The 18,005-nt window shown below is 33.8% G+C and overlaps 1 long non-coding RNA gene across 1 annotated transcript; it reads right to left on the reverse strand.

Annotated features, from left to right (window-relative positions):
* Positions 1–13,703: 13,703 nt before the first annotated feature.
* Positions 13,704–14,780, reverse strand: LOC141328608 (uncharacterized). The gene is made up of 3 exons (XR_012355181.1): positions 14,751–14,780; positions 14,553–14,591; positions 13,704–14,292 (listed from the first exon to the last, which is right to left on the reverse strand). It is a non-coding gene; the product is annotated as an uncharacterized lncRNA (long non-coding RNA).
* Positions 14,781–18,005: the final 3,225 nt, after the last annotated feature.

Consider the following 18,005-nt stretch of genomic DNA (forward strand, 5'->3'; position numbering starts at 1 on the left):
TCCAAAAATATGTCACTGTAATATACAATTTGGATTGTCATAAATACAGAAATGTTATTGTGATGCCACCACCAAATATACTTGTGTCTGTTTTACTTTATTCGTACTTGCCCTTAAAAAATTTTTTACGATAGTCATGTCATTTCTTGAAGCTTTAATTGCAGGTAGTGTTGTAAATGATTGCATGTAATCTGGATTACGTAGAAAACATAAAAAATAAGTATTGTTGGGGAAAGTTACTTTTAATAGTAATGCATCACAATGCATTAAAAATGGTGCTTCACAATGCCATAGAAAAACCCTAAGAAAGAGATTGTTCTTTTTGGAAGCAAAAATGATTTTTCTATGGTATCGCTTGAAAAACTTTTTAAAGCACCTTTATTTTTAAGAGTGTACACTATTGCATTACTCATTTAAAAAAGGTAACCACTTACATTGCGTAGTTACTTTTTTATGGAAAGTAATGCATTGCGTTACTTTTTAAATCTTGGAAGGGCTTGCTTGTTTGTTTTTAACATAAAACGTTATTTTAAGCACAAATGTTATTTTATCTAAAGTAATTTTTGCTGCTTAGTATGGTTGAACTGGATCATGGAAGGTCAGAAAGCAAAGACATTGGTTGATAAAATGGGATTAAATAAACAAAGGATATTTGTGTTCTTTATCTTTAGATATTTAATGCAGCTTTGCATCATATTCTGAATTTGCATTTCACTGTTTTTATTCATTTAAGAAATATGGACTGTGTTTTTTTGTGAGTGAGATAAACTAATGTTTACATTTAGTCCGCTGTAGTCGTCATTTTTACACAGCACACATAACGCCTCTGCTCTTACTCACGATTTTGCTAAACATGGGGACAAGAGAGCTGTCAGTCAATAAATAGGAAAACAAAGTAACTGGCATTACCTAATTGAAAAAGTAACTCTTTTTTTATTGTAAATTAAAATGTAATGCATTTCTTGAAAAAATAATCTGATTACATTACTTGTAATGCATTATTACTTTACATTATTATTACTACGGTTACTTTTTCATTGAAAACATGATTGCATTATTATTCACAAAAATTACTAATTTATTCTCAACCGCAATTTGAGAACAATTGACGTAAAATAATGTTTAATGCACTTGTTGCTAATCACAAGGAATTAAATATATATATCTTGTGTAAATCAATGTGATAAACAAGTTGGGTCAAAAGTTATCAAAAAGTCTGGTTATATTACTTACAATGTGCAATGCATTATGTTATTGTCACAAAATTCATCAGTGACAGATTTAAGGCCAATATATCATATTTCATTGTATCTATGTTTTTATGAAAATATAAAACCCTGGAAACTATAAAAACTATGTTTTTATAGCGTCAGCCAAATGAATAAATGTAATGTTACTGAAATAAAATGTGATAAATTCTTGGTCAAATCATGCTTTTTTTAATGTTGGTGTATGTCAGTGTTGTCTCCTTGTTTCCTCATCAATTGTGACCCTGGACCACTAAACCAGTCTTAAGTCGCTGGGGTATATTTGTAGCAATAGCCAAAAATACATTGTATGGGTCAAAATTATTGATTTTTCTTTTATGTCAAAAATCATTAGGAAATTAAGTAAAGATTATGTTACATTAAGATTTTTTGTAAAATTCCTACTGTAAACCTATCAAAATGTAATTTTTGATTAGTAATATGCATTGTTAAGAACTTAATTTGGACAACTTTAAAGGTGATTTTCTCAGTATTTAGATTTTTTTGCACCCTTAGATTCTAGATTTTCAAATAGATGTATCTCGGCCAAATATTGTCCTATCCTAACAAACCATACATCAATAGAAAGCTTATTTATTGAGCTTTCATATGATGTATATATCTCAGTTTTGTCAAATTTAACCTTATGACTGGTTTTGTGGTCCAGGGTCACAATTATTTTTGATTATGTGTCTATTTTAGATTCAGGACTTGTGCTTGCTAGTAAAGGAAGTTCCCCCAGTGTAAACACCAACGTGAGATACTGCTGTCTTCATGTCAAAACAGGCGGGGACTCATTGTGTCAGTATGTTCTCCTAGACAGAGAATGATCCTGAGGGTGTGCTGGAAAATCCTAATTCCTCCCACGCTTTGTTTAACAGAACAGCACTGCAGGAGCAAACAGTCACTCTGCCATCAGGTGTGCTTCACTTATTCTGACCATGGTGTATTTTATATATACGTTTAATTACAATTGATGCATAATATTTTACAATTTAAAGGTTTAAACTGTCACAAAATATATAAATTTCATTAGTCATTTTGAGTAGAAAATATACTCAAGATATTACAAAACAGCAAGTTACTTTACCTAAAAACAAAAGCAGCCATAAATCAGTGTAAATCCATCTCAAAAAGAGCTAAAAAAAATAACCTTATTAATTATTAATGCCCAAGTGCATGATGGGAAAATGGGATCGTGACTTTGATATTTACTTAAACAATCTTCCTGAAAATAACAAACAATTGCAAGTAAACTATACTTATAAGTTCACATTTTAATTTTAAATCGAGTACTAATATTATCTCTTTTTTATTCTTGTCTGAACTAAAATTTTTAATGTAGAAATTACATTTGTTTTTCCACAATTATATACCACAAAATAATTTATTAGAACTTGTTTACAACATTCTTCATTCTTTCAAGCAGACATATTCATATTAATAAATTTAGATTAATCTTAGACTTAGTCAAGAGCAGTGAGTTTTTTTCTCTCTTTTTGTTGCTTGATTAACATCAATGCCACAGAAAATAGCAACTAAATTAGGCTGCTGTCCCTTTAAAACAAACGCACAGATGCAATGTACTGACACACATCTGAACTTCTCCCAACTGTTTACGTTCACCGAAGACTTAACCGAGTGTGTTAATGTGAATACTCATCAAAACTGACAATACCGACATAATTTTGTGTGTGAGAGACGCTGCAGTCAGTGCAGATCATCAGATCATTTGGACAGCAGATTCAGGATCTCTGAGAGAAAGACATTGACTTAGATTCAAACAACATCTGTCTGTTTCACAAATGATCATGTGATTTAGTCAGAACGTTCCTTCGGCTTGATTCACTCACCTGTTTTCAAAGACGTTCTGCGCTTCCCTTCGAAAATATCTGATAAAATAAATATGAAATCCTGTCATATTCATCAAAGTATTCTCTATTAATTCAGAGAATTTTTTATTAAATTAAATTAATTTAATTTTTAACAATCATAAAAAAACAAACAATTAATCACTCGCCTGAGTTTCCTTTTCCGCAGCAAGAAACCGATCAAGAACACGATGAAAAGAATGATGATAAAAAGAGCTAAAAGCCACAACAGCTGATCTAAACAGCAATAAAATAATAGACACCACATTCAAATATAAAATCTGATCTGAAATATTAAAACTGTCTTTGGATTCAGAAAGTGTGTTGATTTGAGTTGAGTGTCAGTCAGCTGAACTCACGTGATCCTGGAGTTTGCATCGGCCCACTGCTGTTGGTCTCATTCATCACTGAAAAAAAACATTCACAGAAGAGTCGGTAAAGTCTATTTCAGCTGTAGATGATTCAGATGCATGAACATGTGCAATAATTGAAGAAGGGATGTAAGGAACATCATGAGGAGATTTCTGTGTGAACTGTGCTTTTGAATATCCATCATCTATCCATCATAAACATCAAGTGTTTCTCTCACCTCTGAACATGATCTCATGACTGTAATGGGACTGAAATGAAAGACAGAAACATTAGAGCAGTTGCTCATTAAGGATTAAATATGTAAACAATTGAATGAGCTGATTTACTCCATCAGTAGAATCACAGATGATCTCATGATTCAGATTCACGCAGTGAGACGTGAAGAGACGATCAGATTTTACAGCCATCGCAGGATCAACCAGTTTTTGAGGATTTGATGGATATGCTATCAGATGCCCGTCCTGAAAAAGATAAAGATGAGAATCATGTGTGTGAGAATAATAGTGTAGTTTGAGGACAGAAACACACTCACCTCTAATAGCCAGCTCTGCTCACAGTCAGGATTATTAGTGTGATTCATTATAACTGGCAGGATCACATACAGAAAACCCACTGGAGTCTGAATCTCTGAACAGCTTAGGTTGACGATGTCCATGTTTCAAAACTGAAACGAGAGTGTTTTCATGCAACAAACATTAAACTTTTATGTTTTTGGGAAGGATCTAATGATGTTTAAGGATGCAACGATGTGATGATACTTGAATGTTTCAATCAAACTTATAGCAAGTTTTAGTAGTTCTGTATGATGTTTCAGAGTTGGCCTATACATTGCAGAGCCAGCAGAGGGCATTAGTCGTGTGTTCAGACGTGTTTGCGCTGGATGTCAAGCAGTATCACAGACAGACAAGAGAGAAACTGTTGAGGAAGATGTTAAGAACCAAGGTGTTTCCAAAACACTATACCGAAAAAGTCTCCTCGCAATCCTGCTCATCTTCTCATGTGAGCCATTATGCAATTCTAAACTTTCTGGCCTAAAAACATTTAATAAATCTGAATTATTCTTCTACAGAATACATTTATTCTTCTTTATGCTTTTGCGCTCCTGTTCAATCCTGAAAATTAATCGAAACGTTCATTGAAATAGCCTACAATGACTGGACTTTTTCATGTTACAGATGAGTTGTTTTGGCACAGAGAGCATCTTTAAACATCGGTCAGTGACATAGGCTACTTTTTAATAAACGTTTCATCATGTTCCGTTTCCATCCAAGAATCCTTAAGAATTGTTTAGAAAATGTAAATGCACAGTTTATTAACCTGCTAATCCGAAAAGAAGAAGAAGAAGAGGACAAAAAAAAAAAAAAACGTTTCACAAACAAACTGCATCTTTTCTTACCTTAAACGGATCCTTGGTGAAAGCGAACGATTAGAGCAGAGAGATGATAAGTGCTGAGCTGAAGCGCTTGTTTCACGCCCGGTTTATACCCCGTTCCCGCCCATGGATCAAGATTTTGACACGCCCCGTGTCAAACCATATATGGGCAATTGCGTCCACGGATCAAGATTGTGACACGCCCCGTGTCAAACCATTTATGGGCAATTGCGTAAGTGCCCACATGCATTCCTTACACTAGGGTTCCCCAAATCTTACCCTGGAGGTCCAATGCGCTGCAGAGTTTAGCTCCAACCCTGATCACACTCACCTGTTATTAGGCTTGTTTGAGATGCGCCTAGCCTCGCCTGAAATGTAGGCGGCTGTAGTGAGGGGAGGAGTGAAATAAGCGCAGCCAAGACGGACAGTTCTGAGCTTTGGAAGCGGAACCTACGAGATCAAAGGCGGATATCGCGTTATTTACAATCACCTGCTGTGTTGCTGATAAACATGATATAATTTAAGTTCTATTGCTTTTATATGAAAATAAATACGATGAAAAAAAGACTCAAAGTGCCTGCTTTTTAATTCCATACGAAAGGCGTAGCCTATTTATCATCCATTTTTACTTCAGTACACACGTGTATTTTATGTTTGTATAGTAATATGACAACAATCACACACAGAGATCGCACTGTCATAGTGTTTGGGAATATTCATGCAGAATTTAAACACAAAATTAAGAATATAGAAAATGGATCTCGAGGTCCAGATTTGGTGATCCCTGCCCTACACATTTTCATCAGAATGTACCCTGAAAATTTGTTTAACCCCTTAACTGTCACCGTCCCACCTGTGGGACGCTTGGCGCTCTTTTTTTCGTTGTCCTTTTTCTCTATCAAATTTTTTAGTAACCATCATAAATTATATATCATTTGAAAGCTTAGAAGCTGAAGAATCATCCAGTGAAAACCATTTTGAAATTGGACATTGCGTTACCATGGAAATGTTACTTTAAAATCATTTGGCGGTCTCCTCCCCCTTAGCGGTGTCATATTACAAAATGCATTACGGTCTTTTAGAATCACAACTTTTTACAATCTTGACAAAAAACATATCATTGGAAAGGTCTGTGTCTCAGAATTGCATATTTGGTGGTTATTTTGTGATTGAATAAAAATTTTCAGAAAAATTTAGACTTTTGTGACAGAAAAAATATAAATGGCATTTGGAGGGCACCCGGTGGCTGTTTGTGGTATAACGCCCTTAACAAACTTTGACAGGGACCTTAATTTTTTTCATATCAACTTCAAATTTGGAACATAACTTATTTAGATGTGAGGCTTCAATTTGATATCAAATTTAGGATAAAACCTGTTATGTAAAATATGTATTTTATATAAAATATAATAAAAATTGTACAGTGCATTTTGTTTACAGTAAATTTAAACTTCTATAATTTGTTGATACTTTATTTTTTTGAAAAAATTCCACTTCTGCAATAATCTGCCGATTGTCTTCTTTAAAAAGAGACCAACCTTAGATCTGTATTCCAAAGTGTTCATGAATTACAACAATTGAAGTTTGGATAGTGCACTTTCATGCCTATTTTAAAAAATGGGGGTGACAGTTAAGGGGTTAACATGTTTATTTTCTCTCTCTCGCTTGAGTCAGAGGATAGATCGCTGGTAACGTATAGCCTACTGCGTAAACCCAAGCGCTTTTGTTTCGACACCCATACATTTTTCACAGTCTCTGTTGTTACTTACTTCCAAATTGTTTCTGGTTGTTCCCAAAGACTAGTTTGATTAAACTTTCACTAACATATTTAAAAAATCATTACAAAACCAGGTTACCAATTTGTACAGTGTACTCTGTTGAATTATTTTTAGCTTGTGAACCCAACTCTTACAGGTGTAATCTGTTCTAAAATGAGATAGAAATCTGAACAGTATTCAGAAAATTCAAATTTGCAAATTAAAAAAAATATATATATATAACAGTTGATCACATGCAGCACATTTTATTCATTCATTTTATTTTATTTTTATTTTATTTGTGGAGTGGCAGGGGGCACTCTAGGTGTCACCAAAGAGTCTTAATCTGCCACTGCATTTATGATAGACCTTTGACCAGTTTCATGTCTCCTAAAGTCTTTATTTATAGCTTACATAACATAACATACACTAACATAAAAAAAAAATGAATTATGAATGTTTCATTTACAATAATTAGACACAATTTTAATTTTGTGAACCGGCAGCATCAGTATCATAGCGCTGGGTGTCTAAATCACGCATCACTATTTAAATAGTAATCGATCTGGACCCGGGATGATTCTGAAAGCATACTCTGCTGTAGGAACGAAAACAACTTTCATGCACATCTGACTGACAGATAAACCGCTCAAACTTATGTCACTGATGATTTTGTTTTCGTGGATACGGCGTCAAACTTCAAACTCATGGATGCAATTTTGTCATTTCCTGTAGTGAACTTCTCTATTAACAGTTTTAGACTTCTGTCATGAACTGGGTGCAATATGTGTGAGTTGTTCGAAAGTTCTTGTCCAGTGTGCGACTAATGTAGCCTATTTATTTTAACTTCTTAGGTAATATCAACGGTCCGACGTTTCAGATGCATCCGAACATTAAATACATTGTTCAGTGTTCAAACAAGTGTTTGAAGCTCTGATCTGTTAAAAAGGCAGGTGTAATGTATTCTAACGGACTATGTATGTGTGAACACCTTCATTAACGTGAGAATCACAATAAAACACGTACTACAAACTATCAACATTTTGCATAAAAGCATCTGCTAAATGCATAAATGTAGTTTTACACACACACACAGAAAGTATGCAGACGTTCATGAGCAATCAGCGATGAGATCTCTCTACCGAATCTCACTCTGAAGACACTGTCTGCTCTGAGAGTTAGAAGTGACTAATATGATTCTGGGAATTACAGATCCTCTGTTTTCAACTAGTTCAACACAAACTACAGTCATTTCTACAGAGACATTCACTAATAAAGCAACAAAACAAATATGGTCAGACAATCCCACTAAACATTAGATGTCTGACGGACGTCTAGATTACATCAGTATTCAAAAACGACATACAAAAATACACTTTGCGCAGTGGGATGGTTTGTTCTTTCTTTTTTGTCGTTGTTTTTTTAGTTAAAGATGTGGAAAAATCACAAATATATATATATACACACATATACACACACACACACACACACATATATATATATATATATATATATATATATATATAATTTAAAACAATGACAATCATCCTAACTGCTCAGAGTTCAAATCATTTCATGTTTTTTGAAAGCATCATTTAAAAATCACATCATTTAACACAGATTGGCCTATCATTTCAGCTGCATTTTATAGGATATGACCAGAAACCATTACAGCGAATGACAAATTGTCATTTTGTTTACACAGAAAATATTTAATACATGGCATCCAGCCCGTTCAGTTTGAGTAAATATTTAAAAAAAAAAATGACAGGATATTCCTGATCATCCTCTGGACACTGAGCCGTTCATCTGTTCAGTTTCAGATTGATTCAGTGAATCAGATTCATCAGACTCAAGCTTCATTTGGACACCAGATTCAGGATCCTTAAGAGAAACGCATTCAGTTTCAGCAGATTCAGATTCGTAGAGTCTTAAATGAAACTTTAATGCATCATCTGTTTGTTTTCACCTCTTCCTTTCTGTTAAATTAATTCACTCACCTGTTTTCTGAATCACTGCGCTGAAATATACTTGCATCTGCTTTCGAAATACAACTGTACAAATAAAAAAAAGATTATTAGATACTATTCAATTAATTAAAGTATTTATTCAGAGAGATTTTATAGTTTAGGCTACTGATTTCATCATGAAATATAACTTATATGAGATATCTGATATGAAGGAGTCAGATCTAAATTATAAATTATAATTTCACTTAGTTTCATAGTTTTCTTGACTAATTCATGACTAAGTTTAAATTTTATAATAGAATCATTGCTGTTCACTATCTGTTTGATTACATGTTATTAACTAACAGATTTTTACTATATTTAATTTTTGCCATATGGACATCAACTTGACAGTTTACACACATAAACTAGTAAATATATACACTTCAATTTTCTGTAAAGCTGCTTTGCAGCAGTATGTATTGTGAAAAACTCTATATAAATAAGCTAGAGCTTGACTAAGTCTCTGACATAATAACAGACTTGTGACTCACCTGAAAATCCTTCTCCGCAGCAAGAAACAGACCAAAACCAGAAGAGCAAAGAAGATTAGGGCAGAAATCCACCAAATCTGATCTATAAAAGAGATACAATAATTTAAAAAAAATAAATAAATAAAAAAAATAAAATCTGAAGATCTACTCAAGCAACACCACAACAAAATCATCTAATGGACTAAATTAATGAACTATATATCATGCTGTTCAGCTGAACTCACTTGATTCTGCAGTTCGTGTCGAACCACTGAAGGAGTCATTAAATGCTGAAAAACACATTCAGAATCATAACATAAGATTCAATAAAAACACATTTCAGATGAATCAGGACAGATGTGTGCTTCTCTTTTAATGACTGTTTTCAATAAGGACAATGTAGATTCTCATAGAAATTAATGTTTCTCAAAATGAACAGAAATGAAGCTTATTTACTCTCCTTAACGTCACTCACCAACTTTAATCAGATGGACTAAACACACACACACACACACACACACACACACACACACACACACACACACACACACACACACACAACTAATAATAACAATAGCTGTAAAGAAAGTTATATTTGGCACATGAGGGTGATTTTGGGGTCTCTTTAAGGATAACCAGTTGAAGTGTTTCTCTCACCTCTGAATATAGTCTGGTATCTGAACTGTTGATGAAAGAAGGAAGCATTATAATGTTATAATGTTGATGATTGTTTCATCTATGAATTTATGTTTGTCTCAAAAAAATATATAGCCAAATCTAAAGAGCATGCTAATTTCTGTGTTTAAATATAAAAACTGATAAATGTTGATACACACTGAGTTGATTTACTTTATCAGAATGACAGAGGATCTCATGATGAAGTTCATCCACACAGTAGGAAGTGGAGAGACGATCAGATGAGACGGAAATAGCAGGATCCATCAGTTTCTGAGGATCTGACGGATCTGCGATCAGACGCTCGTCCTGAACAAATCAAACAAAAGAGGATGAATTACTGTATCTGAGTGAATAATGGTGTAGTTTGAGGACACAAACACACTGACCTGTAAATACCAGCTCTGATCGCAGTCTGGGTTATTGGTGTGCTTCAGTAAATCAGCATGAAGTCTGTATTCAGTCTCAGTCTCTCCACAAGTCATGTTGATTTTGTGCATAATTCAGCTCAAATGAAGAATAGCTGTTTGAAATCACACAACAAAATATTGCATTATAGTATTGCATGACAAGTGTTTTATTGGAACAAACATTTAAACATTTCTGGTCATTTAAAAAGGGAAAATGTTAAGAAAACAATCTATTATTTATATGCAAATCTACATTCTTAAAAAGCACATACAAATATGATACATATAAACGGATCCTCTTCACTACATCAAACGTTGCGAAGACTGTACAAATAACGCATTATTAATTTCTAAATTTGGCAGGGGAATATGTTAAATAAGCTGTATGCAAATATCTAGATTTAAAATATATAAGGTATGTAAGCTCGTAAAGCAATACATTTGTAATAAAAAAAATAAAAAAATAAAAACAAACTAGATAAATACGATTAGAAGTAATATAAAATTATGGATTACAAGGAACGTTTTACATGAGGCATAGTTTACAAACATACGTTATTCTGCCAAACTACCACTTCTCTTGCTTAGTGCTGAATCGAAACCCCGAAATATTTATTTAAACGACATCTTTACTTTGGGCTTTCGGAAAACCTGTTGTCTAAATAGAATATTTTAATGAAATCGTTTGCTCCTAATTCATTTTATAACATCAGTCGAGTGTTTATCTTAAATTATTTTTTTATTTAGTAGCCTATGAAGTGACAAAGGCTGTTGATTAGCATTGCGTTGCATCTATAATTTATTATATTCCGATATAATAAATTATAGATGCAAGAACATGAAGAGATAAATCGTACAGATAGTCTCTTGAGTTTTATTTAGCTAGGAATTTCTTGTATGAATAAAACATTATATTAGATGTGGGCACTCACATAATGCTCACAACACCTTTTTTTTTTTTTTTTTGGTAAAAAAAAAAAAAAAAAAAAATCATGAATAAATAATACTCTCTAAGTGTTCTTCCCTCTCCTTTAATGAATATGAGATTTCTGATGAACAAAAAATATTTTAATAAGACATTATTTTATAATAAATTCTTATACCTTTCTAAACACGTATAATTTAATTAGTCATGTGAATAATAATAATAAATAAAAAACAATCAAAATGTGCAGTGCTACAAACAGGTACAACAAACTCTTTTTCTTTGGTTTTGTTTTTCATTTTTGGTAAATAAAGTCTGAAATTATTTGGTTTCAGTACCGATTTTGTTGTTTCGATTATATAGTCTATATATAATCTCTCGATATAGTCTATCGAATAGTCTTGTTACACATGAATGCTTTTTTTTTTAATTTATTATTTGCAATGAAAGAATTATTTTCAAAAGAGGGATTAAATTGAAGTTAGAAATGAAATTCTAATGAAATCTTTCCAGAGCTGGAAAAAAAGTTGTTATGACTGCTACATTTTATTGCTGCAGTTCTTAGTTTTATAAATGCAATGATGCCCATGTTCACAGACAGACTTGTCATACTAGGAGAAATAGAAACACATTCAGCATGTTACGTTAAATAATTACAGACCCCGATCCAATGTCTAATAAAAGTTGTTTTTTTCTTGTGATCATCAATCAGTCCTTAAAAGGAATGCCACAGCCTTCATTTTCCATTGAATCTTAGTAGGCCAATGTTTATTATGTTTATGCTGTTTAATCACAGTTTCATGCGTATATGTTTACTTAAGCTCACTTGGACTTCCATTTTTTATTATTATTATTTGTTTAAATATGTTGACATATGTTTGTTGAATGTGTTATATTCACACTTAAATATTAAGATATTGGCTCATTTGTATTATCTTGCCTAGCGCCCCACAAACCTACATGCCTGCACTGTGTAATCGCATGTTAGCCTATGGTTATATTATAGTGTTATATTGGCTGTGTGCTTAAAAAAAAACATTAGCTGAATACTCCTAAAGCGTGGGATGTTGCTGTCGCTAAACAATGCAGACCAGTCTTACTACACAACAGAAACTTTATCACTGTTCTACTTACTGTTATTAGACTTTTTTTTCTATGTTCATTAATATTCGTATTGTTTTGTTTATTCTAGAATTTAACTTTTTGATAAAGCTTTGTTTTTTATTTTGAAATACATTTGTTTTTATTCTAATTCATACCCGACTACATTTATGAATGTAAAATCTGTAAGCATATATAAAGTGGAGATATCAAGTTATGTATGTATTTATTTTGGATAAGTCTACCACAAATACCATGGTAAAAAAAAAAAAAAAAAAAAAATTTCGAACTATTAAATGTAAACTTTAAACGTTTAATTCGTTTAAGATTTCTTAGTTTTTTTTTTTCATATTCCAGCAAATCATTTATTGTGAAGGATGAGTTTTACAATTGTACATGTGTGTGAAAGTTAAGAATAGTCCTTTTGACAAAGTTAACGTACATAAAAAACGACCAGGAAACCCCAGATTTCTGTCAAACCTTACTTAGAACAAACACTAACTACTATCAAAAGAACGAGCCCTTATTCCATGGGTAAAGAATAATATCACGTTAAGCGTTTTCTCCCCATAGAAGCCCATTATAAGGAAACAGCTTAACGTGGTATTATTTACTTTATATGCTGAATGAGATCTAATTCTTTTTACAGCAGCAAGTGTTTATTATAAGTGAAATTTAACAGAAGTTTGGTCTTCCCTGGTCGCTGTTGAGGTAGGCTACGTTAAACCACGTTAAGCTGTTTCCTTTTAATGGGCTTCTATGAGGGAGAAAACGCTTAACGCGATATTCTTCACTTTATATGTGAAATAAGGGCTGTAGTTAGCGTTTGTTACAAGTAAGGTTTGAAAGAAATTTGGGGTTTCCTTGTTGTTGTTTTTACGTACGTTAAGCCACGTTAAGCGATTTAGAAATACCCCTCTCTTTAAATTAAAACTACAGGAAATAGGATTGAATTCATGCTCAAATGGTGTGTAAACTGTAAAAAAAAATTGTGTGTGTGTATTATTGTGTTTAGTGTGTAATTTTTTGATGGATTAAAGATTTGCTTAACCTCTCTCTACCCATATTTTACAAGCCACGCTATTATGAAAAAAGCTTAATTAATAGAAATGCGGTAACACTTTAAAACTTATTCAATATTAACTACGACTTTTCCCTCCTGCTTATTAATAGTTAGTAAGGTAGTTGTTAGGTTTAGGTATTGGGTACGATTAGGGATGTAGAATAAGGTCATCTAGAATAAGGCATTAATTCGTGTTTATTTAGTACGAATAAATGGCCAATATTCTAGTAATATGCATGCTAATAAGGAGTTAAAGTGTTAACCATTCTAAAGTGTTACCGAAATGCGGTTTACAGTCAACAAAAGTAAACGTAGAGACGATTGAAAATATATTGCCTACCTTATAGCGGATCCTCGTTCAGAAAAATAAAAGGGACTTGATGACTCTCAAAGCAGAACGAGAAGCAGCCAGCAGCGCTCTTATACACAGAACGCAGAAAAGGGGTGGGGACAAAAACACTAAACTGCGTTCCAATGGTCCGCCTTTTTATGATCGGATGAGTCAATCAGGCTTGAATGCCAAATATTCCAGGCCACGACTTCAGGCAGGACTACATCACTTGCCAAATCACTTTTTTCTTTTTTTCTTTTTTGATCCAGTTTAGGTGCAGACTTCTCGATGTGCGTGAATTGTTCTTGATGTTCTGAAGTTTTTAAAATGTTGGTCTCTGTTCTCCAAACACTTCTTTTGAGTTTTTTCATTCTTTAATTTTTCCAAGTGAATCGCTCCACTTTAATGATGATGAGAAAAGCGTGAGGTCCAGGAGAGCGTTATGTATATACTATTTCACTTGCAATCTCCTGTTTACAGAATTGATTATGATAAAGCCCAGGTGTGTCGATATCTTCAGCTTCTCTTCATTTAGATCTGAAGCTGGAAAATCAGCCTTCAACCTGCTTCTGAGTGACTTTTCTTTCCTTTTTTCTTTGTTTTGCAGACTAGCCTTTCCCAGATCTCTTTCTGCCCATCAAAAGAATCTGGATCACCTGGACTGGAGCTGCTGTTTGCTGACATCTCTGAAAGAGAAAGTATTGAATATGAGTGTAAAATAAGGCAAAGTTAAGGGTGAAGTCATTACACAAGTTTAAAGGTGTAGTGTGTAATATTGCCAGCTAGCGGTTGAAATGGGTACTGCAACTCCGACCCGAAATCTGCCCGAAACGCACATTTCAGAGTAGAATTACTGGCTATAGCATTTTTGGTTCAGAGAAACTGTTTAACAAGAACCAAACACTTACATACAGAACAGTTAAGATAAGTAAATGTGTTTTCTCACCAGGCAGTGTTTTAGAGATGGTCGCCATTTTCACCGAATCTGATCACAACAAAAAGAGTCCATGAAGGTGGTTTCAAGGAACACGAATTAATTCAAAACATAATTTCAATATAGCTTATATTTGTAACGTTTTATAACTTTATACACTGATATGCATATTGTGCATGAAACACATTGTTGTCTCGGTTATAATCTTACCAGAAGACGAACTGCTGTTCAAGGTTGTTCTTTTCTGGTTGTTTTTTCTTTCACTTTCGGTTCCACGTGATTTAATCCTCTCAGCTGCTGTGACGTAACCTGATCCAATAGAAAACGCGGCAGACTCGTTTGTTGACTCACAAATGTTGATCGGTGCGGTTGCCTTGGGCTGCGGCTGGATGTAAGATCGTGTTGCGTTCTCTTCTAAAATGTTTGATTTTCATTTCTGATATCATTTGATTATGTGTTTACATTATGCGTGAATATTCCCAGACACTATGGCAGTGCGATCTCTGTGTAAAATATGTGATTGTTATCATATTTCTATAAAATTCTTAAATGCATGTTTTTATTGAAGTAAACATTATAAAAGCGCATTTCTTATAAAAACACTAAAAAAAACTAGCCTACATAAAATGATACATTGGCTTTATGAATGAAATCCTCTTTGAAGTGGGTTCACGAGTTTGAGCGGAGACTTGGCGCCATCTACTGGACACCCAGTGAACTGAAATCCTCCGAAATCTAATTAAACCTGAAATTTATGTAATTTTGTATTTATTTAAATTTTAATTGACAGCATAATTAATTAGTCATTTGAGTTACTAGTTCTGCCTCAAAGCCTAGTGAGCTTCATTGCTCCCTATAGACAGCTCAGGTCTGACCCGTTTATTAACATAAGAAACAGCATCTGTGATCCAATTACACTAACAACCTTCGTTCACTAAATACATCACAACAAAACAGACTGAAAACACCGCTCGGTTTTATCTGGAATCAATGCATTGTGGATGAGTCAAGTCAGCTTTATTTTTTTATAGCACTTTATACAACACACAGCAGCTTTACAGTTATTTACAAAAAGTGATATAATGTTTGCTATTAATATAGATTTAAGAATAATCCACTGAGTTTCACAGCAGTTAAAATACCATGAGGCAGAAAGAGATAAAAAAAAAAAGAAGGCAGAAATGTTACTTTAGGGTTAAAAATGCCTTATTTATCCTGTAATGCATGTAGTATGTGCAAATGGCTAATGCATACAGAAGCATAACGAATCACAATGACACAATCCCTGCTCTCTGACCCTGAGTTTGAGTCAATAGCAAAATGACCCGTCTTCAGTCCATCAGATGAAGATCATCCTCTAAACATGGAACCGTTGAGATTCAGATTCATTTAGTGAACGAGGATCATCAGTTCATCTGGACACTAGATTCAGGATCCCTGGGAAAATTAGATTCAGAGCTGAAGATTTATTTAAATATGAAGATTCCTAGAGCTTGTGTCTCATCTGTTTGCTCAGGCATGCATTTTTTTTAAAGTTCAGATTTGCAGCAATAAAACAAGCATTTTATGTTGATTTCTTGTAACCACATTAACTTTAGGCTCAATCATATTTGAGTTTTTATGACTATTTCTGAAACAAATAAAGTTTTGACTCACTTGAAGATCCTTTTACGCAGCAAGAAACATATCAAGATGATGATGACGATGATGAAGAGTGCAGACAGCCACCACAGCTGATCTATACAAGAGATCAAATATCAAATCGGCTGATCTATAATGATTAATCAATATTAGAAAGAGGTTTAAAGCTGTGAATGTTGTACCTGAGTGCTGGAGAGATGCTTCATTCAGAATATCTTAAAAAACAAAATGATCACAAATATGAGACAAAAGATTGAAACTAGATTGAATGTGAACCTGATCTGCAGTGTTTTATTAGTCAGACGTTTATCAGCTGAAACTCACCTGAGACTGGAGTCACTGCAGTTTGATTCCTCACTGAAAAACACATTCACAATCATCATCATTCACTTGAAGATTCACTGAAGATTCAGTTCAACACAGAGTTTGATCTCAATCAGGACACACTGATGTGTTTTACTGTTTCTCTCACCTATGAACATGGTCTTCAGTCTGAACTGTGATGAAAGAAAGATTCATTAGAGCAGCATTTATCAACTTAAATTCTTATAAAACAGATGAATGTTGAGAGAGATTTAGTTGATTTACTCCTGAAGAATCACAGATGATCTCATGATTCAGATTCACACAGCGAGACGTGACGAGACGATCAGATGAGACAGAAATAACAGGATCAATCAGTCTTTCAGGATCTGATGGATCTGCTATCAGAGTCCCATCCTGAACATATTAAAGGACAAGAATCATATAATGTGTGTGTGTGTGTGTGTGTGTGTGTGTGTGTGTGTGTGTGTGTGTGTGCATAAAGGTGTAGTCTAAAGACAGAAACACACTCACCTGTGAATACCAGCTCTGCTCACAGTCAGGATTATTGATGTGATTGATTATAACGGGCAGAACCACATACACAAAACCCACATCGCTCCGAATCTCTGCACAGGTTTTATTGATCTCCATATTTCAAAACTGAAAAGTTTTAGAACAAAAATGAAACCCTTTAATAGTTGGTAAGAATGTAATGATGTGCATTTAAAGCAGTCTCGTCCTCAATTATTTCTTATCTTGTGCTCCTCACAAACAGCTTCTATGAATTAGATGAGCTTGGAATAAGACATACATTCCACATTGATAATTAAGAATGGCTTGTTGCAAACAAACACAGTACACTTACTGTAATGCATTTTCCTTCAATTTATCAGATATTATATTATTTCCCTTTCCCCTACTGAATGCAAGGAGAAGAACATCATCATAGATACAAATCAGACTGGGGATGCTTAATTGTATCTCTATGCATCAGTTATAATATGCATCATTTACTGCGGTAAGAGCAGATAACCTACACACTACTACATGCGGGATATCTTTTCGAACACTATTGCGCATGCGTGCACTGTAGCAGAGGTACAAAGGTATCGCAGAGGTACAAATTTTGTCCCTAGGGGAACAAAACATATGATGGTAGCTTTAAAGGTACACAATAGGTCCTTAGGGTACAATTATGCACCCAAAACATGTTTCAAATGTTCAGTTAGAGGTACATAATTGTAGACCCTAGAGAGTACACCCCAAGTGACAGTTACTTATACCCTAAAAGGTACACTTTTGCACCTTTTTTTCTGAGAGTGTTTGGTCAGATGGGAACATGTGCAAGAAATGCATTTCCAAGTCAAGGCACTATCGGAAAATCTTGTCCCGAGAAACGCCTTTCTCTTCACCATCATCCTGTGAGCCACGATATAATACTAAAAGCATTTGATAAATCTCAAAACATATCCACTTTTTTGTGTTCTCCTGTTTATTTCTCAAAACGAATCGGAATGG

This window comes from Garra rufa, chromosome 1 (assembly GCF_049309525.1).
Source record: "Garra rufa chromosome 1, GarRuf1.0, whole genome shotgun sequence".
NCBI classification, from domain to species: Eukaryota; Metazoa; Chordata; class Actinopteri; order Cypriniformes; family Cyprinidae; genus Garra; species Garra rufa.